The sequence below is a fragment of the Myripristis murdjan genome, chromosome 17 (genome assembly GCF_902150065.1).
Source record: "Myripristis murdjan chromosome 17, fMyrMur1.1, whole genome shotgun sequence".
NCBI lineage: Eukaryota > Metazoa > Chordata > Actinopteri > Holocentriformes > Holocentridae > Myripristis > Myripristis murdjan.
This window is the reverse complement of record NC_043996.1, coordinates 32,676,087-32,699,726: the sequence shown is the minus strand read 5'-3', so window position 1 is coordinate 32,699,726 and position 23,640 is coordinate 32,676,087.

The following is a 23,640-nucleotide window of genomic DNA, read 5'->3' as shown; positions in this document are numbered from 1 at the left end:
CCGAACCACTTCACTTGCACTAGTAGATTTTGTTGAACAAATTGCAGAAGCCACTGAGAGAAAAGAATACACAATAGGGATATTTTTAGATTTACAAAAAGCTTTTGATACGGTTGATCATGAAATACTATTATCAAAACTACAGAGCTATGGAATCAGAGGTTTGGCCCATGATTGGCTTACTAGTTATTTGGAAGACAGGTATCAGTATGTCCACATTAATAATATAAATTCAGGTTTTTTTAAGGTTAGGTGTGGAGTGCCACAGGGTTCGGTACTTGGACCATTGCTGTTCATCCTGTATATTAACGACTTATGTTTGGTTTCAAAGTCACTTAAGTGTATATTATTTGCCGATGATACTACCATTTTTTGTAGTGGGGCACATTTGAAACAACTTCTGGATACAGTGGAAGAAGAATTGCAGATTATTAAAAAATGGTTTGATGTTAATAAACTATCTCTTCACCTTGGTAAAACTAAATATATGATATTTGGAAATCGTGCTCCAAACATTGACAGAAAAATCTTTATAAATGAAATTGGAATTGATAAAGTAACCAATATAAATTTTTTAGGAATAATTATCGACAATAAACTCAGTTGGAAACCACACGTAGAGCATGTCAAATCCAAAGTGTCAAAATCGATTGCAATCATGTACAAAGTTCAAGATTTCCTAAATCAAAGCTCCCTATACACACTTTATCATTCATTCATAGTCCCTTATATGACATACGGAGCAGAGATATGGGGGAACACTTACAAAACAAACACAAACTCCATCTTTTTATTGCAAAAAAAAGTTATACGTATTGTAAGCAAAAAACCCTATAATGAGCCAACCAATTCATTGTTTATTTATCATAATATTCTCAAATTCCAAAACTTAGTAGATTACAAAATAATACAGATTATGTATAAAGATAGAAACGGACTACTACCACAAAGTATCCAAAGGCTGTTTAAAATGAGGGACAGTGGTTACAATCTGAGGGGAACAATTGTTTTTGAAAAACCAAAGATCCGCACAAATGTAAAAGGTCATTGTCCGTCTGTTAAGGGGGGTGAACTTATGGAATAGTTGTTCTGAAAACATAAAAACCTCGACTACATTAGCCAGTCTGAAAAAACTTTTCAAGAAAATTTTAATTATGCAGTACACTGTCAAAAAGTAGTAAGTACATCTTGTATCACATGAATCCATGCCATGCTGCTTTTTTGTTTTGTTTTGTTTTGTTTTGGTCTTTTGGCGTGTGATGTTCTGGTTGACATAAATTTTACTAATTAGTAGCTTAGTTAGGTTTGTATCTGTTGTATGAAAGCTGCATCACTGGTTGACCACATAGGTAGTAGTTATGTTGAATTAGCTCATATTGTGTGTAAATTGTTTACTTGTGATAAGGGTAGGCGTTATAAGCTCTGCTTCAGCCTACACCTTTTCGGTCAAGCTTTGTTTTGATTACTTATGCATTGTTGCTGATATTTTCCTTCTTTTTTGTTGCTTCAATTGACCGAAATAAATCAATAAAATCAATCAAACATTTGACGGCCCAAGACGCTGACCGGGCCGTACCGGCTTAATTTCCTGACCTCTCCAGCTGATCCAGCTCTTCACTCGTCACTCTCCCGTATCTCTCCTTTTTCTCTTCTGTCTGTCTTCCTCGTTCAGCCATTTATCCAAACAAAGAAATCAAAATTTACAACAAAACGGTCCATTTTGCAGGCTAACAAAGTTAACAGCAGCTTTTGGTTTCAGTGAAACGTTTCATGTTGCCATGGAAACCACACAGACTAAGATATAGGCGGGGTAATATTTTCAGTGATGAGGTTTGTTTGTTTTTTTGAGGTGGCTAGCCATGCTGTCATTCTCATTTGAGCCCATTCTAAACGTCTGATTGACCAATCAGATTGCTCGGTCGTTGTGTTGTATAATAGATATTTCATATGTATGTGCTATGCAATTTGAGCTCTGCTGCATTAATTGACCCTTGTTAAAAGTGGGCGGGGCTATAGCCAAACCTGTGAATTCACGCCTGTGAAGTCGATTGTGCTCAGCGTACTCCAACTTCCTCGTTCAACGTCACGCGGTTTATGTTTTGTACACAAGAATGGCAGCCCAACTGAAGACGGTTGTATTTATCGGTTATGCCTGGAACGGTTTGAAGTCGTGACTCGTGACTTTGAAGTCGTGATTCACAGGTACAACTCCCCCGGCGGGGGAATTGTACCTGTGAATAAAATAATAATGTACCTGTGACTGTACCTGTGAACCTGTGAATAAAATAATGTTTCATTATTTTATTAATAGAAATTAATTTTAATACAGAATGTGTCACTTTTTTTCCTTTATTGAATTAAATTTAGATCAGTAATATGAAATTAACATTTTACAAACATTTTTCATCTGAACAAATTCTGTAAATATCCATAAATATACAATGAACAACAAATAAAATGCAGAGAAAAGAAAAAAAAAAACGTCAGGGAGTAAATGTGAAATATCAAAGTGATCTAATGATTTTTGCCAATTTGTGATTTCAAAAATTATCTTTGAGGAAAGTGTTGAATAACTTTATTGACACTCCCATCGTGATTGAACGAGCAGCGTGTTATGAATCTCTCTGTGGCGGCAACTCGTCATGAACATCGACGCTGCTAAAGTTCTTAAAATGCAGTGAGCTGATTGGATGTTGCCAGGCAGGTTAACTGTGTGATGTCAGAAGAGTTTCTGCACACAGGAGGAGACTCACTCCATCTGACACAGAGACACTGAGGAACCTAACCTAACCCAAAAGCCCGGGTACAGAGGCTGAGTGAATGTGGAGGTGAAGGTGTGGAGGTGGATCAGTGTGTCAGAGGAGACGCTGTAGAAGGACAGAGAGCCAGCAGGCCAGTCCAGATACACTGCCACTCTGTGAGGGGAGGAGGGGGCAGGGATGTCTGTGCTGATGTTGTTGTGGCAGACAGAGAAACTTTCATCAGAGCAGTCCAGACTCCAGGAGTTTTTGTTTCCTCCAAACCAGCTGTCATCACCGCGTCCTCTCCTGCTGATTCCTCTGTAAGTCACTGAGATATAAACCGCTCCTTCCCACTCGACCTCCCAGTAACAGCGACCAGTCAGACCATCTCTACACAGGATCTGTGGCCAGAAGTCAAACCTCTCTGGGTTATCAGGATATGGCTGCTCTTCTTCCACCCGTGTCACCTTCTTGTTGTCCTCAGACAGGACGAGGTGTCTGTTTGCTGTGTTTGTGTCCAGTTTGAGTTCACAGGAATCTGATGGAGAGAACAAGACACAAAACACCAGCAGGTTGTTATCTAACACACCTGTTGTCTTTATTATCTGTTGCTTTATTAACAGGTTCAAGTCAGTCGTTGAACACGTTCATGATGCCAGAGCTGTTTATATGGAAAGCAAAAGGTTTTTATGGGAAATCATTTTTTGTCTTTTTATCCCTGTTTTGTCATGAATTTAATTCCAGTTGTTTTAATTCTGCACTTTGTAGATTATATTTTATGTTTTGTCCTATTATATCTTGCTATATAAAGCACTTTGTAGCTTTGTTTGAAAAACGCGAAATAATTACAATAATAACTGTTGTCATGACTGTTATTACTATTATTAGCATTAGCATTACTAGCATTGTTCTTATTGTTGTTTTGTTATTGTTATTGTTATCATTATTATTACAGTTTAGTAGCAGACACATAACAGAACTGTGGTCATAATTCATTATAATTTTCCTGTCATTGGTTGTGATGTTCAACATGTTCAGTTCTGTTTTGGGCCTTTCTGTGTTACTCGCTCACTTTAAGAGCTAAGTGTGTTGCCATAGTAACGGCTAACTCCTGGTGGCGGTGTAAAAGCAGTGTGTGATGCGTGTTACGGCTCCATGTTACTGAGCAGCAACACGTGTTAGCACTGCAACAAACAACACGCCAGTTGGCCAAGTCAAGCAGAGAAGTTGTCTGCCTCTGTTTCCCCACAACATCCACGCTGGAAACACACAACTTCCACATGTGAGACATTTCAGCACAGAGATGGACACCACTCAGTCAGGATGATACAAGCATGGACATTTTTACTTTGTGGACGTCAGCTGTGACCAAATGAATAAAAATCAACTGATCAAAATGAAACAGCCAAATGAGGATCAGGGAATAAAGACGCTGTTTGTTCTCGAGCAGCAACTAAATGATTTTTGGTTCAACATTAAAAGCAGCTGAGAACAAACAGCAGAAGCTGCAGCTGCACCGTCTAAACAGCTGAATGTTTGCTGCTTTGTGTTCAGGAGTCAAACTAAATCCACACTTACACTTCCTCACGCCTGGTTTCAACCTCTGCTCTCCACCATGGTCCACCCTGGAGGAAGAAACAGAGTCAGAGCAGCAGATTCTCTTTGAGGATGGAAACATGGGCAGTAAATAACTTCCCTATGAAGGATTTAGCAGAGCACCTCACTCATATCCACCATTCAACATGAAACAATATTCCTCAGCCCTCTAGAAGACACTGTGTGTGTCTCTCCATACCTGAGATCCTCCAGTCTGCAGGTTGGATCCTCCAGTCCAGCAGAGAGCAGCTTCACTCCTGAGTCTCCTGGATGATTGTAGCTCAGGTCCAGCTCTCTCAGATGGGAGGGGTTGGAGCTCAGAGCTGAGGCCAGAGAAGCACAGCCTTCCTGTGTGAGCAGACAGCCTGACAGCCTGCACATGGACACACCAAACACAACAACACAGTCTGATACACATACATGTTGGATTATTTCAGCAGCACAATAATCTAAAATTAGCTATTCGTCCAAGTTTACAGATTGAAAAACTGAAATTAGACAAATATTCAAATGAGTGAGGCCAAAGCTGCACAGCTTCTCTCTGACAGATCACACACACTCAGCCTGGATGGACATTAAAACAGAAGAAAATGTCATAGTTGTCAGTTTTCCTGGGACACTGGTTTGATTCTCACTGCGTCCCTCATGCTGAAAATATAGACACACATTGTACTGTGAGGTGGCTTGGATACATAAATCAATGGAAAGCATTTGAATATAAACTTTTTTTATATATATATAAATAAAGGACAACTCGGAAAATCTGTGGCTCTTAACAATTTTGACAATAACCATGCATGCTGACTCTGAAGTCCTGATATACAGTCAGGTCCATAAGTATTTGGACAGAGACACAATATTCATAATGTTGTCCTTTTACACACCACAGTGGATCTGAAATGGAGTCATCAAGACGTGACTGAAGTGCAGACTTTCAGCTTTAATTTAAGGGGTTGAACAAAAATATGGAATTAACCTTTTAGGAGTTACAGCCACTTTTATTCACTGTCACCTCATTTTCATGGCCAGATGTGACTTTTCCCTCATTATTCCATGACAAATTAAGAAAATAAAAGCTCTGGAGTTCATTAAAAGTGTTTGTGTTTTCATTTGGTAGCTGCTGATCAGAACCCTCAACATGCGATCTAAAGAGGTGCAGGTGCAGGTGAAGGAGGCCATCATGAGGCTCAAAAAGCAAAATAAAACCTATCAGACAGAGCAACAACTTCAGGAGGAGCCAAATCAACAGTTTGCAAAGGATTTTCCTCCAAATATTGAATATAATCCATATAATTATAGTTATGTATGTTATATATAATTTGTTCGATCAGTTTTTAGCCTCTGGGGCTAAAAACACTATTGTTTACTGAAGTGTACTCTTAGATTAAATACTTACCTGCTGTATTATACTGCCCGTACTTTTTAACTACACACTGCGGATTTATGATGCCTTTTATTATTCTACTTCTTTTAAGCCTGTTGTTATTTTATGTTACTGTATTTTAGTATCACTATCATTCAATTCTTGTATGAAAGGTGCTATACAAATAAAGTCACCTGTAATACACCTGTATGACACCTGTGTGACACCTGTAATACATCTTTATGTCTTTTATTGTTTCATTTGCATCTTCTGTTTTATTTCAAAGCCTTTTCCTTTTTTAAAATCCACCCTGTGATTCTTTTTAATGTTTTATTTTTATTTAATGTGTTAATTGACTGTTTTTATTGTTTTAAATTGTGTCTTGTTGCTTTTAATGTCTCTGCAAAGCACTTTGAATTACCTTGTGTTGAACTGTGCTATACAAATAAACTTGCCTTGCCTCTGAAAATGGGGTGACAGTGTATAAAAGTGGCTGTAATTCCAAAACAGTTGGTGCCATATTTTTGCTCAAACCCTTAAATTAAAGCTTAAAGTCTACCTGCTTTTCCAGTCAGGAAGTCCATTTGGACAAATGTGTAAAAACATTTGGAGGAAAAAAAGAAATACTGGGTCTGACCTGAGAGCCTCCAGTCTGCAGTGTGGACTCTCCAGTCCAGCAGAGAGACGCTTCACTCCTGAATCCTGCAGCTGGTTGTTACTCAGGTCCAGCTCTCTCAGACTAGAGGACTGGGAGCTGAGAACTGAGGCCAGAGCTGCACAGCTTCTCTCTGACAGATTACAGCCACTCAGCCTGAGGAGGAATTAGTGAAGAACAAGGTTAATCTGAAAATATCAGCTTTTTTCTCATGTAATAAAATTCACCTAAAGTTCACCAAAGTTCAAGTATTGAATATATCCAATTCTAAATGAACCTACACAGATTTCCTGGAGGCTTTGACCACTGGCAGCAGCCTCAGAAGAGCCTCCTCTGAAGCAGAGTATTTCTTCAGGTCAAACACCTCCAGATCTTCTGATGACAGTAAGATGAAGCCCAGAGCTGACCACTGAGCAGGGGACAGTTTTTCTCTGGAGAGACGTCCTGATCTCAGGTACTGTTGGATCTCCTCCACTAGAGAATGGTCATTCAGCTCATTCAGACAGTGGAACAGGTTGATGCTTCTCTCTGGAGAGGGACTGTCTCTGATCTTCTCTTTGATGAACTGGACTGTTTCCTGATTGGTCTGTGAGCTACTTCCTGTCATCAGGCCTCGTAGGAGAGTCTGATTGGTCGGCAGTGAAAGACCCAGGAGGAAGCGCAGGAACAAGTCCAGGTGTCCATTTGGACTCTGTAAGGCCTTGTCCACAGCACTCTGGAGGAGGTGTAGTTCAGATTTCTTGTTGAACACTGTAGACCACCTGGAGGTTGATTGTTGGATCAGCAGATTGACTCCAGAGTTGATAAAGGTCACAAAGACATAAAGAGCAGCCAGAAACTCCTGAAGGCTCAGATGGACGAAGCAGAAAACCCTGTCCTGGTGCAGCCCACGCTCCTCTTTAAAGATCTGTGTGAACACTCCTGAGTACACTGAGGCTGCTCTGATATCAATGCCACACTCTGCCAGGTCTGCTTCATAGAAGATCAGGTTGCCTTTCTCCAGCTGCTCAAAAGACAGTTTTCCCAGAGACCGGATCATCTTCCTGGTCTCTGGAGTCCAGAGTGGATCTGTCTCTGCTCTCCCATGATACTTGACGTTCTGCACTTTGGACTGAACCAGCAGGAAGTGGATGTACATCTCAGTCAGGGTCTTGGGCAGGTCTCCTCCCTCACTGGTCTTCAACACGTCCTCCAGAACTGTAGCAGTGATCCAGCAGAAGACTGGGATGTGGCACATGATGTGGAGGCTTCGTGACATCTTGATGTGGGAGATGATTCTGCTGGCCTGCTCCTCATCTCTGAATCTCTTCCTGAAGTATTCCTCCTTCTGTGGGTCAGTGAAGCCTCTCACCTCCATCACCATGCCAACGCAGTCAGGAGGGATCTGATTGGCCGCTGCGGGTCGTGTGGTTATCCAAAGGCGAGCAGAGGGAAGCAGGTTCCCCTTGATGAGGTTTGTCAGCAGAACGTCCACTGAGGTGGACTCTGTAACATCAGTCAGGATCTGGTTGTTGTTGAAGTCCAGAGGAAGTCGACACTCATCCAGACCGTCAAAGATCAACACAACCTGGAACTGCTCAAACCTGCTGATTCCTGCTTCTTTGGTCTCAGTGAAGAAGTGATGAACAAGTTCCACCAAGCTCAACTTTTTCCCTCTCAGCAGATTCAGCTCTCTGAAAGTGAATGGAAATGTGAAGTGGACATGCTGGTTGGCTTTGTGTTCAGCCCAGTCCAGAGTGAACTTCTGTGTTAAGACTGTTTTCCCAATGCCAGCCACTCCCTTTGTCATCACTGCTCTGATTGGTCCATCTCTTCCAGGTGAAGGTTTAAAGATGTCCTCACATGTGATTGGTGTTTCTGGTGTGGTTGGTTTCCTGGATGCTGTTTCAATCCATCTGACCTCATGTTCCTCATTGAGCTCTCCACTCCCTCCCTCTGTGATGTACAGCTCTGTGTAGATCTGATTCAGAAGTGTTGGGTTTCCTGCTTTAGCAATCCCCTCAAACACACACTCACACTTCTTCTTCAGCTTAGATCTGAGTTCACGTTGGCACGCTGCAGCCGCAGTTTCTGAATGAACAAACAAACAAAAACATCAACAAAACGATGTTGTATTACATATGAGAAATGTGAATATTTCCTGGTAAATGGACCTATTGGTCCTGTTCGACTGTCAGAACGCAGCGAGGTGTGCCGAGACCTGAAGGCTGTTTTTCGAGTTCTGCAATCGTTTCTATGGCAACAACATGGTTCCAGGTTAGAGTTCCTGCAAGTTGATTTGGGCCCTGCTCCAGGAAATTTTAGGAGGAGCTAAAACGGCTGTCCATCCTGATTGGTCAAGGCGTTGCCATGACAACACCTCTGTAAACATGAGCTATCAGAGGACGACAACACAAAGCAGCCGCTGCCAAACAACAGACTGCAGGAACAAACGAAGAGCTGCACGTCCCGATCAGGATTTGGGGAGAATAAAGTTCACAGTTGAACAAACAACACAGCGCTGCCTCAGCCGGAGCGCCGCCGCTGTCCCGGGGAAGCCGGCGGGACGAGACGGGAAAACAGGAAGCTGCTTTTCACCGGCAGGCAGGAGGAGGACGAGCCGCCCCCTGCTGGCCGGGAGGAAAACTCAGAGGCTGAAATAATCTGTCATCAAGCAACAGCCTGACGCATCACAGCTGCTTTGATCTGATTGGCTGTTTCACTCGGCTGCTAATTGACATTTTGCGGTAACAAGTGGGAGTTTGTGAGAAATGAGGAAGAGAATTTAAAAGTTTCTCAGAGTTTAGGAGAGCTGGACGTCGAGTGCACAGCCAAAGAAGAAAAATCATGAAGCAAAAAGAATAAAACTAAGATTTTTTTATTTAAATTAATTTTTTTTTTTCCTTACTGCTCCACAGACGCTCAGCCAGCTCCTCCTGCTTCATCCTCCTCAGGAAGTGCAGTGTGATCTGCAGAAAAAACTCCCTGCTCCTCCTCTGCTCTTCCTCCTCATCCTCCCTCTGCCTCTCTAAGCATTCTGGGTAATCTGGACTCAGAGACCTCTGCAGGTTTTTCAGCTCCTTCTTCACAAAGGTGACCATGTTCTCCTCCAGCAGCTGCAACACAAAAATAAAAGAATTAAACTTCCATATTCAATTTTGGACACAAAACACAAAATCAAATGCAGGTCAAAGAGCCTGAGGCTGGGCTGCACCAACGAGGATTCATTTTTAAACCCAGTTACATCACGGTTTGCACCGACCTTTAACTGTGATCTGGTTTGAACTTTAATTTACACTTGAGGGGCTTTAACTTTGAAAATGTCTGCATTTTGGAGCAAAATGATGGAGTTGTTCAAAGACAGAGACAGACTGTCCTGTCAGTCAGAAAGTCTCTTTTTTCTAATGATTGTGTTTTCTTTTCTCTTGCAGGATTTGTCCGCCCTGCTGCATTTCTTCAGCCCAACCTGTTTCTCAGAAGAGGAGGAGAAGTTTGAACGTCTGTGGAGCCACGATGAGCAGCTCACTGCTTGTTAGCGAGCCACAGCAAACTGGTTCCCCTGTCAGAGGAAACAGACAAACTGCTTTCTCTCTTTCTGCTTCCTGGCTTCTGACAGCATGTGAGTCCGTCTGCTTTTAGTCCTCAACCTTCATGTGATCACTTGTTCCTCTGTTTTCCCAGTGAGCATCTTCACTGAACTGTCATCCGCTGAGGAAAGTTGAAATGTGTAAACTTGGACCAACTGAATCAGGATCAGTTTTTAATTGAGCAGCAGAGCTCTGCTTCCTTTGAAATCTGATCTGCTCTTTTTAAACCGGGCTTTGCTAAACTCCCAGGGCTCAAAATGACGTTTTTCCCTCAGTGTCCGGAAGCTGTCCCGAATTCTGCCTTCAGCTGTCCCAGACTGAACATCCACTGTCCAAAATTAAAGATCTTTTTTTCATTGTACACAGTACATATGGTTTAATAACTTTATTTCAGTAAGTCATCACTTTACTGACTCACTCTGGTCCAACATGGACGTTCTGCTTGTTCACTGCACTGAGATCTGAATAAAAACATGAAATCAGCCGAGGTGTTTGGCCACAGTCACTTTTCAATATTCTGTTGCTGACTGGCTGAGTGACTGTTTTTTCTGTATTTCTGACTGCTGGATCAATAAATGCATCACAAACTGCAGTGCAAATGCAAACCTGTCTCTGATTGGTGGACGCCGATGGAAATGTACACACACACTGTCTTTCAGCATCAGTCCTCTTCTTGTGCTGCTGCTTTGCCACTTTTTCCTGCCTTCTCTGCATCACAGAGTCAAACCTCTGGGCCGTGGACGGAGGTGCACAGCTGCCCGTGTGAAGCGGCTGATTTCTGCAAACAGCCCGTGTTGGAGATCCAACATGGAAGCATTTTGCATTCAGCCTTGTGAGCGTATTCTTGTCTAAAGCACCGAGTTCTGCAGGCAGCTCAGCTCACATCAGATATTTTACAAAGCCAAGTGGCAGCGAGCCCATGGAAGAAAAGCTGAGCGCTGTAGAAGCAGTGAGAGACACCAGCTTTTAATCCCTGTGGACAGAGTGACTGACACAAACCATGTGGACACAGCCTCCCAGTGACGCTCTGCCTTCATCACCAGTAGGCACACTGACACATTTCACTTCTTTTACAATCAGTTCATTTGTGATGGTGAGTTTCTCTGCTGTCCCAGACACTGTAGATTTGTGTCCCCGCTGCTGTTTTTATCGTCCCCAGGACAACGGGACATCCTTCATTTCCAACACTGACTCTGACTGGAACTAATCTCAGATTAAATGAATCCTTGTTGCTGTAATCCAGCCTGAAAGATGTGAAGAGAGCAGCACGGAGACGATTCAGAGCAGAATGGCTGTTTTTCAGTCGCTATGTTGTTGGACATTTCCACACCTTAAATATGGAGGCCAGGTCTGTTTGATGCTGCTGGGCAGACTGAGCACTGGGAACCTCTGAGCTCTGCTGCTGGACTCTGTGGAAGACACACACACACACACACACACACACACACACACACACGGTTATTGGATGTGATGTTTTGAAAGAGGAAACTCAGTCAACAGAGTCTGAAGGATCAAAGCAATTCTGGATCTCATGAATCTGATGACAGAAAAACATCTGATTTATCATCAATTTGAAATAATTACCCATCATCCTCAGAGTGGAGGCTGCCTCTGAACTCAATAGGATGTTCCATAGACCAGTCACTCTTCATGGACACACAGCTGGGCTCAGGTCCAGGTCCAGGGGAGTCTGGTCTCTCCTGCTGGATCCTGATAGAAACATCATGAACACACTGAAGGGATCTGCTTTACTTTCTTAGTAACATACTAAGAAAATAATAATTTATTTTCAGAAACAACATTCTGTGTAAAATATAATGTGAACACACACATTCCTCTATTATCCATTGACTGCAGCAGATATTACACAGCCTCCCCCAAGACAGAAACATGAGGAACACACTGAAGGTCTCTGTGTCCTGATCTAAGGACTGTGAAGATGATACTAACAACTCCATCTGTTCTTCATCACCTTTTTCTTTTTAAATTACCTTTTATCAGCAGAGTGGAGGCCATCTTTGAAGGAAATAGGACGTCCCATAGAGTGGTCACTCTTCATGGACACACAGCTGGGCTCAGGTCCAGGTCCAGGGGAGTCTGGTCTCTCCTGCTGGATCCTGATAGAAACATCATGAACACACTGAAGGGATCTGCTTTACTTTCTTAGTGACACACTAAGAAAATAATAACTTGACATTAAAACATAGAAATAAAATATGATGTAAGCACACACAGAGCTTCTCCTGTGAATAATGCTGCTGTGCTGATTTGCCTGCTGAGCTCTGAGATGGAGAACAGTCATGGACAGTCAGAGATCCTCATCTCACCTCTTAGCTTTGGTCTGGCTGTCATGTTCCCCAGACAGAGAGCTTTCAGAGGCAGGGAGCCCCTTCATTCTTCTCCCAAATGGCTCCATAGCCGAGCCGACACCTTGACACAAACACAGCGGCTCATTCAGGACAACAAGCTTTCCATGAGTCACATGGAAGTCAGCAGATATGAAACTATGGATTTGGAAAATGTCTGTGCAAGATTCATTGATGTAATAATGAAAACAGTGTTATATTTTTATTTTTATAATCTCCCTTGTTCTTCTGCTTCTCATTATAATTCTCATCATTATTTTACCTTTAAACTGTTGATTCTGAAGGGAGAGGAGCGGCAGGAAAGTCAAATGGCGTGCGGCCCCTGTTTGCTGTGCGCCGCCGTCACTTCCTCATTTAGTGTCAAAGTAAGGAAGTAACATTTATGTTGACATGATGTTGACACCTGACGGGGAAACACGAATCTCGACCAACACCTGAAACATGAGAGCGACATCAAACATTTGATCCTAAAATCCAGAAATAAACACGCGCCCTGTTTCGGAATCAACTGACCGCTTCCAGGTGTGAACGGGGTCTCACACACACACACACACACACACACACACACACACACACACACACACACACACACACACACACACACACACACACACACACACTCACAGCTTCTTTCTCAGGCTGCAGTCTGATAGTTTCCAGCTAAATGGAGAATCTGCAGTCTTACCGGAGACGCTGATGGCGGAGTCACAGGACAAATGTTTGCTTTCACTTTCGGCTCCTCAGCGGGAGGAGCGACAACAGGAAGTCAAAAATATGTGTGTCCTCAGTGTTCTCTGTGTGTTGGGGAAACCAGCAGGGAGAGAAAAATCTGCATGAGAAGACATAAAAGTGCAATGAACAATAAGAGTGTTGTGGTAAAGATCCAGACATTCACATGTTCAGCCTGTAGTTATTAGGGCTTCATGTGCTCAGAGGGATGAGACTCCACCTGGTGGAGGAAGGGAGGAACGACATGTTAATTGTGCGAAGGGCCAACAGGAGGATTTTCATGTTGAGCACTGAAAGCAAACTGTGATCCATCCTGTCCTCTGTGTGCAGGAGAACAACGAGCTGCTTTCTGAGGCTGTGCAGACACATTTCAGGAGCATCAAGTGGCTGTTCCTGCACTTCCACCTGATATCAGAGCAACCTGTGGCCTTCCTGTCTGCCCTCATTCTTCCTCTCTCTGACTCTCTTCTTTCTCTCCATCCTCACTCCTGAATCACATCAACTTTGTGTTAAGGAGATTTCAAACATACAGCAGTTAAACCACATATAAAAACATGACATTTGAATTTTAAATGATATCCTTATTGGATATCAGTTAGTGATTGGACGCTGCATCAGATACATCACAGCAGCACTGTAGTGTTCTATCCCAGTGAAGACATTTAAACTCAGCTGTATCAAGTCCTATCATTTGTTTTAGGATTCACCATCTAGTTGAAAAAATGACAACTGTCTGAACAACAGAATCAGCACAAACCAGTTCCTTTATTTTTCTTGTCATGATCTGTTATATTGTCAATACTGATCAGCTTTAGCTAACCTGAATCTTTACAAGTCTCCTCCTGACACACTGACATAACTTACCTTCTGTCTTTCAGCCCCTTTGTGTTGACATTCGTGTATTAAGTGCTCTCAATTGTGTATATACTCTTATTTTGAAATTGTTTTAAAAACGGAAATGCCTGTTACGAATGTCTATGGTAATTGGCGTTTCAATAAATGACACCTGTGCTGCTGCTGCAGGTGGTGATTTGAGTTGCATGAGAACTAGCTTAGTCAAAGAATCTCTAATGCAGGTTAGGGTTAGGGTTATTCATCATTATTTTAGGGTTAGGGTTATTCATCATTATTTTAGGGTTAGGGTTAGGGTTATTCATCATTATTTTAGGGTTAGGGTTAGGGTTAGGGTTAGGGTTATTCATCATTATTTTAGGGTTAGGGTTAGGGTTATTCATCATTATTTTAGGGTTAGGGTTAGTTAGTTTCATTATTCAGGTAATTTCATTAATATCTGAATGGAACCAATGCACACATCAAGCTCTCTCTTGACTATAGTAAAACCAGTCTAAACTTTTTGGATGTGAACATCACCAAGACTGACACTGGGGATCTCCATACGTCCATTTTCAGGAAACAAACAGACAGGAATACGATCCTCCACGCTAAGTCTTTTCATACCAAATCCTTAAAAGATAATATCCCATTTGGCCAATTTCAGAGGCTACGCCGCATACAGGGCAAAGTAATGAAGAAATGAAAGCTGGGAGCCTTGATGGGGCAGATTGGATTTGCCAGGCTCACACCCTGCAGTGAGACGGCAGCTCTCTGTCGCCACCTGCTGGACTGGACAGGAACTACAACCAGAAAAATAACCAAACTGCGCTCCAGCCCAATCCTCCAGGACCCCCTGTCCCCCAGGACCCCCTGCCCTGTCCTGCTTCTGTTTCAGCTCTGCTCTTTCACACCTGGTCCATTTAAGGGCTGCATGCTGATTGGTTGAAACAGATCTACCTGTGTAGGGTGTGCATGAAGGTATGTGGACCTTAACTGGGTCAGGTGTGCAAGACAAGAGCTGGAACCAAAACCTGAAGGACAGGACAGGACAGGACAGGACAGGACAGGACAGGACAGGACAGGACAGGACAGGACAGGGGGTCATGAGGACTGGGCTGGGGATTGCTGCTCTGGTATTTGCTCCTGAGCCAATTCACTGGATTTCTTTCAAACCCAGCAGGCAGGAGTGTCAAACTGGTATGAAGAGGCTGCAGGTTTTCATTCCAACCAAAAACTCCACCAGGAGTTCACTGATTGGTTCCTCCTCTTTTCTTGAAGGTGAGGTGATCAGTGAACTCACCTGGTGGAGTTTTTGGTTAGAAGTTTGACACATGTGACATAGGGAAAAAGGTGATGAGGAAATTATGAAGAAATGGCCCAGAAATTAGGAAGAAAATATATATATATATATATATATATATATATATATATATATATATTTTTTTTTTTTTTTTTTTTTTTTTTTTTTTTAAATAGCAAAACATTACCACAAAACAACCCCATTCATTAAATAGATGACAAAAGGGGAAAAAATAAAACCTTTAAAAAGATAAAGACATGCCGGTTATGGCGTCTCGCTGACAAGTCGCAACTTCTTGGCTCTATGCTAACTTTTCTGTAAAAGTCCTTTACAACGACTGACGGCTCACGTCAATTCACTTTTTAAGTCAGGAAAAGGCTTTGCTAAAAACTATGCCACCAAAAATTTCCAAACTCGGTCCTCAGCCATCAAAAACAACGGTACAAAACAGTTCTACGAGCGACGCCACAAGCTCCGCTAGCAACGTTGTTGACCAGGACCGGGACGAAGCTAATGCTACAGGGCCTTCAAACAGTGACATACTGAGTGCGATTCGTTCACTGAAGGAAGATTTTACCAAGCAAACAACCGACATGCTGGAAGCAATCAATGGCCTCAGAGCGGATTTACTGTCGCACTCAAAGAGAATCGGGGAGGCGGAGGACAGGATTTCACAAGCGGAGGAAGATGTAACAGTCCTCCAGCAAAAGGTCGAACAACTGGAAGGAAAGATGGAGATACTAAGAAATAAAGTGCAAGATCAAGAAGACCGAGGGAGACGCTCCAACTTGAGACTAGTTGGCCTCCCAGAAAAAACTGAGGGTCCTGACATGTGCAGCTTTTTGGAAAACTGGCTTCCCAAGGCTCTGGGTGATACTCTCACCCCCACCCCTGTCATCGAACGCGCACATCGGATAGGCCAAGTCAACCCTATGCGGTCCTCGGCGCCCCGACCGATTGTCATGAAATTCCTGAACTACAAAGACCGTGAGAAGACGCTGAGAGCGGCCAGGAAAATGAAAGAGGTGCGATACGAAAACCAACGGGTCAGCTTCTTCCCGGACCTATCGGCTGAAACCCGCCAGCAGCAACGTGAATACGACGGGGTCAAGGCCAAGTTCCGTGCCATGAATATTCGCTACGGCTTGCTCTATCCTGCTCATCTGGTAATCACTCACGATGGACAGCGCCTGACGTTCAAGTCTGTTGCAGAGGCAGAGGATTATCTCCGTAAGATGCAAACTTCAGGATCTCCGCGACTTCAGAACTGAAAAGTACACTGTACTCACTTCACTGACTTTGCCCCTTTTTGCTGCAGCTTAGAGGACATTAGACGGTTAAGAGGTAAAGCAAGGATCTTATAAGGGACAGTAAAGATCCCTTTTCTCTTTTCTTTCTTCGCTACATTTTAGTTCATTTTCTATATATCAGTGTACCAAACTTATTAACCTATCATGGTAGAGGAAAGTGGCTAATGCAAATATTTTACTTTCTCTTTTTCCCATTTAATTTAAGTATTGAGAGCCAACGGTTTATTTGTACTTATTATGTTAGCAGACCTAAAATGAGTCAGTTCAATTACGTTGCTCCTCATAGTGTGGATCAAACGTTCTGCATAACCAAAGTTTGTAACTTTTTGGGTGTTCTTTTTGTGCTTCGTTTGGGGAAGTACATGAGAGTTTATGGGGAGGGATTGAGATCTCGGTGTTTTGCTTTTAACTTCTACTTTTATTTTATTTTCTTTTTTGGTCAGGAAATCCTAATGTACAACCAAGAAAGCTGTTTCATATCATTATGTTTAAGGGATCAGAGTTAAAAATCTCTAGCTGGAATGTAAGAGGACTGAACAGCTTGGTAAAACTTAAACAGGTTTTGGGCAGGATCAAACAAATGAAATCCAATATAAATTTCATACAGGAGACTCATTTGGTACAAAAAGATGTTAGTAGAGTGGAAAAAAGATGGCCGGGACAAATTTATTCAGCTTTCTTTACTTCCCATGCTAGAGGGGTGATGGTACTAGTTCACAAATCAGTACCCTTTCGGTTGAAGAATAAATACATAGATCCATCAGGAAGATACATTATACTTAATGGTACCATAGTATCCACTCAAATCAACCTAATATGTATTTATGCACCTAATGGTGATGATCCTGTTTTCTATCAAAATCTTTTTCTCTCCATATCATCATATCCTGGTCATTATATAATTGGTGGAGATTTCAATTGTGTGCTTGATCCGGTGTGCGATCGGTCTACAGGCTTCGACATTTCACACCAACAAACCAGGAAAATTATTCAGAAATTCATGGTTGATTTTAATTTAACTGATATTTGGAGGTATCTCAACCCCAAAAAAAAAGACTACTCATGTTTTTCCAATACATACAAAACTTACTCAAGAATTGATTATTTTTTAATTTCTACCGGTTTATTATCGAAAATTGAGAACTGTTGGTATGATAGTATATTGTTGTCGGACCATGCTCCAATTTCATTAATATTGCCAATATCTAATATATGTAACTCGCCTCCCAGATTTCGCTTTCAGTCTAAATGGCTCCAGGACCCAGATTTTGTAAAGTTTCTTGGTGGGAAAATAGATGATTATTTTTCTTTAAACACAAATGAAACCAGTGCTTCAATAAAATGGGAAGCGTTCAAAGCATATATAAGGGGTGAGATACTTAGCTATACTAAATCCAAATCTAAAGCATTTTATGCCCAATTGACTACTCTTGAACAAAAAGTAAAAGAGCTAGAACAACAACTTTACAATAAGCATATTCCGGAAAAACAACATGATCTTCTCATTTTGAAGTCACAGTACAATGAGTTAACCACCAATAAAATAGCTTCTAATTTGATGTGGCTAAAGCAATCATATTATGACCAGGGAGAGAAAGCTGGAAAGCTATTAGCATGGAGAGTTAAAAAGATACAAACAAGTAGGGCTATTAATTCCATTAAATTGGAAGATGGGAGAAACATAGTTGATCCACTTGAAATAAATACTGTTATGACGAAATATTATGAAGATCTTTATAAATCAGAATACCCAGAGAGTTCAGAAAAACAAAACAAGTTTTTGGATCAACTTAAATTCCCAATTTTAACTGAGGAGATCAAAACAAATCTTGATAAAAATTTAAGTATTGAAGAACTAGTGAATGCGCTGAAAAGTATGAGTAGTGGTAAAGCACCTGGGCCTGATGGCCTACCTATAGAAATATATAAGACTTTTTCAGAAAAGTTGTTACCTCAACTTCTTGAGATGTTTAATGAATCTTATGAAGAAGGAATATTACCGCCATCTTTAAGATCAGCAGTACTTACTCTCCTTTTAAAGCAAGGGAAATCTCCCACAGAAAGAGCATCATATCGCCCTATATCTTTAATGTCTTGCGATACTAAAATTCTTTGTAAAGCCCTGGCTAGGCGGATAGAATCAGTCATTCCCCACTTGATCGCTAAGGATCAAAATGGATTTGTACGGGGAAGACAAGCATTCCATAATACTCGTAGACTGCTTAATATTCTGTATGCAAAACAAAATGCCAAGGACCATGCTATCCTGTCATTAGATGCCGAAAAGGCTTTTGACAGGATCGAGTGGAAATACCTTTTTGACACTCTAAAAAGATTTGGATTTGGGGAAAGTTATCTCAAATGGATCAAATTATTATATACCAAGCCAGTGGCAGAAATTGTGACCAATAACCAAATTTCAAAACCTTTCAGTATCAGTAGATCTACACGCCAGGGTTGTCCTATGTCCCCTTTATTATTTTTGTTTGCCATCGAACCCCTAGCAATGGCAATCCGCCAGTCGTCTGAAATCTCAGGTATACTAATAGGCAAGACAGAACATCGTTTGTCTCTTTTTGCGGATGATATTATTTTATTTTTAAAAAATCTTGAAGCCTCAACCAAGGGGCTCAGTCATCTTCTCACGACATTTGGAAAATTCTCTGGTTACAAAATTAATAATGATAAAAGTGCCTTGTTACTGTTAAATAGAGAAGAGAGAGAACATCCCTCAGTTCACACACAATTTACCAACGCCCCACAAGGATTTACATACTTAGGAATTAAAATAACCCCTGATATTAAAAACATTGTTTCATTAAACTATGACCCTTTAGTAAAAGAAATAGGAGAATCCCTAGAGAAATGGAGCTCAATGCCCATCTCCATGATAGGACGCATTAATATTATTAAGATGTCAATTCTTCCAAAATTTTTGTATCTTTTTCAATCCATTCCACTCCCCTTACCGGCCTCCCTCTTTTCTATGCTTAAAAAGATCTTCTCATCCTTTATATGGAATGATAAACGCCCTAGACTGCGTCTCTCTCTCCTCTATTTGCCATATGAGCGTGGAGGGCTAAGACTGCCTGACATGAAACTTTACTATTGGGCTGCCCAGCTTCGTGCTGTCATGTATTATTTTTCTACGACAGAGGTTCCAGCTTGGATAGAATTAGAGAACAGTGCTTTAGAACTTCCACTATGCTTGTACCTTTATTCATCACAAACCAAAATGCTGACAAAGAATACACATAATCCTTTTCTTAAAAATTCAATAGTAGTTTGGCATGATGCCCACACCTTTTTAAATGAAACTATCAAGCTTTCATGTTTCACACCCATCTGGGGAAATGACAGTTTCAAACCAGGGAGATGCGATATGGGATTCAAACGCTGGATGGATAATGGATTATACAAAATAAAAGATTTGTATAATGAAGGTACTCTAATGTCATTCCAACAATTAGTGGATAAATATGACCTCCCGAGGAAACACTTTTTTAAGTACTTGCAAATTAGGAACTTCATATACTCTCAAATTAAAAATACTCTGGAACCTCCATTGTCTACCATTGAAAAAATTACAGTAAACCACTTGCATGGCAGAGGTCAGCTGTCAATGTTTTATAATATTTTATTAGCAGGATCTAAAGAAAATTCTCTTTCGTGTTTGTCTGCTTGGAAAAATGACCTCCAATCAGACATCTCTGTAGAGGAATGGGAGAATACTTGTTTTTTGGCCCAAACCCAAACTATAAATACTAGATGCAAATTGTTACAATATAAATGGCTGCTTAGGACATATATTACACCTGTTAAACTTAATCATTTTAATCCTAATATCCCTGATAATTGTGTGAAATGTAACAAAGAAATTGGCACCTTATTACACTGTATGTGGCAATGTGAAAAACTTCAAATATTCTGGAAAGAAGTGCTTGAGATGATCTCTAAATTGGTGGGGTATGTTATTCCTGTTGATGCCAAACTATGCTTACTGCATATCTACCCTAAAGAATTTCCAGCCAATACAAGGAAACGCAAACTTATAAATTTTTGTTTACTACAAGCAAAACGCGTAATTGCTTTGAAATGGAAGGATGTTCAGAAACCAGATTCTTGTCAATGGATCAAAGAAATGTCTTGCAACCTTGCACTAGAAAAACTGACCTACATAGTAAAAGGTAAAATTGAGGAATTTTTTGAAATATGGACACCTTTCTTAAATTTCATAAATGACCCAACTACAAAGAAGTCAGCGAATGGACAGGGATTAGTGCCACCAGTAACCTCTCAATAAACTTGTATAATGCCACGGCTAGAGTACTATGGTTGTAGACATAAAGGAAAAGAATAGGATGCTGACTTTACTGTATATTTATATATTATATTTTTTATTACTGTGATTATTGTTTATGTACGTATGTGTATGTATATATATATACATGGGTATGTGAGTATGTGTATGTGTATATGTGTATATACATGTGTATGTGATTTTTTTTTTTTTTTTTTTTTTTTTTTTTTTTTGATTTTGTTTTTTATAATGTGTTTGGACTCCTAATTAGGCTTTATATTATTTATTTATTTACTTTTTACCATTTACATAACTTCTATGTACTTTTTATTTACGTATTATTTATTTATTATTGATTGATTGATTTATTTAATGATTTATTCATTTTTTTTTTTCTTTCTAACCGAGACTGTTGTGTTATTGTGGGGTTATGGGATGTTTCTTTGTTAATGTTTATTTTGTCTATATAAAATGAACAAAAACCAATAAACATAATATTGAAAAAAAAAAAAAAAAAGATAAAGACATATTTAAAATGATATTACAAAAATTATAATAAAAATCCCCAGGATGCTGATGGAGAAACTTTATTACCAAAACCGTTATATGCTATATTGAAAATATTCACAAAAGTATCACGAAAAAGAGCACAAAATTAGTAATTTAGCTGGCCAGACATTAGTTATACTGGAAAATTAGCAAAAGAAAAAAAGAGAAGAAAAAGAAAACAGCAACCAAAAAACAAACAAACAAAAAAAAAAAACAGAAAAATTGCAACAAAATATAAAACCAAACAAAATGATTTAAATCACATATTTGAAGCTCAGATTGGTGATCCTGGACCTGATTTCTTAGTTATTTCTATTATTTATTTTTTTAAATAAAAATGTTTATATGTTCACATTAAAAAAACAAAAAACAAAACATCCATACAGCACAAAATACAAGTGAGTGTGACGTGCTGTCTACACAAACTATCAGCCGCTTCAGGTTGTGGAGTTTCCGAGGCGGCTGTAAAGGCAGCACGAGCCGAACGGTTGGTTTTTAAAAAGTCTTAACGGCTTTTCTCGCGAGCGGCTTCGATTTATCGGTTGGTAGTTAGATTCCCGTCAGACCTTCTTTGATTTCTTTGTTCAGCAAGTCTTTACCGACGGTGACCCGCGTCCCAAGCCGGGAGACAGCCACCGAGCGGCGGGAGGAGGAGGAGGAGAGCGCCGCCAACAGGCCGGAGAGATGGAGCTCAGAGGAGGAGGAGGGACGGAGATCACAGCTACAGCTAATGCTACAGCTAATGCTCCTCAGTGTAAGAAGCGACGGCGAGGACACAAGAACACTGGCCTTCAGATGTGGCCTTCAAAGGATGCAGACCCTGAACTGGGACTCAGCTACGGACATATAGTCCAGTAATTTTAGGCCAAAATTGGGGTCAACCTAGGACAAATTGCAAGAGAAGCAAACTCAACTGATTCTGTATCCTCAGTTTGTCCTGAGTGAGGGGAAAAAAGTCCCAAGGAATCCCATTGGTGGAAAGTTTTGAAAATCACCTATTTATGACCACATATTACCAAAAAACACTGTTTTTAACACACAGGGGAAAGGGATCATTTTTTTACTTTCAGATATCACTATAAAAATTCACAAGATGATTACACACACAAAGAGAAGAAAAAAAGTCTATTACAAGTTCTTTGAATTATTCTGTTTACACATGCATATCACACATTATCTGATTTGATATGCGCTAATAAGGAATATGAGGACTAAATGCCAGAACAGATATTTAAACAGTGAATTAAAAGGTTACTATATATATAGTAACCTTTTAATTCACTGTTTGGTTTATATAGAAAAAGGTTACTATATATATAGTAACCTTTTAAGACAAAGGTTTTAAGACTCTTTGAGACAAATCAAGAAGCTACTATAACAATTTCAGAGTGTTTAACAAACTGCATTTTGATAAAAGGCAGTTATTGGGAAATATATTGATTAACTGATTTATTTGATTAACATTTTATAATTTTAAAATTATTTTTAAATATTTTCTCAAATGTCTCCACACACAAATATAAATGGCAAGATCTAAGATACTGACAAAATAGGTACAAACACAAACAGTACTAGTGCACTCTGTGCCTGACAGCACAGTTGTTATCGCTACAGTGATTTTACACATGAAAAGGAGCCCATGTGAAAACTAAAACCATCCTTGGTGATAATTTCAGATCACTGCCACACAGTGCAGCCCCCTCTGTGCTCCGGGTGGGGAAGGTGAGGGTGAGACAGCACTGATGAAATATCGAACTGAATTTGATTTGAGTTTTAAGTTGGTCCATATCTTTTACATTTGAAATGTGCTCATGGAATAATTATAGCTCACTAGTACAAGCACAACTAATGCTGCTGGTTTGAATGTTTCTGATGAAGTGGATCTGTGAGTAATGTTTGATATGGAATTACTTTAAATGTGTTTTCATTTTGTTTCAACAGTCTGGTTCCTGACCTCTCCCTCTGCATGGTCAGTTTGCCCGGTCTCCAACATGTTCATATGTGTGGGTCACACTTTGTGCACATTCTCCTGCCAAGTTCCCAACTTCAGTGTGGGAAGTGGTGAGCGCCTCTCTCAGGCCCCAGTCTGTGTGGACTCAACGGTCATGAGGCCCCACAGCAGCTTCCAGTAGAATCAGCTTTCATTCACAGATGACCGACATTTGAGCAGTAAGCAGGTCAAAGGTCATAGACCACAAAGTTGTCAGATGAGGGCTCCTTCTTCCAAAAGGCACTTAACTCTTTATCTTTCCGAATGGCGTCTGAACGCTGCCTCGTGCCTTTTACAAGCTTTTAAAATGCAGATGATCAGAGAATCCAGCTTCCAAAGCT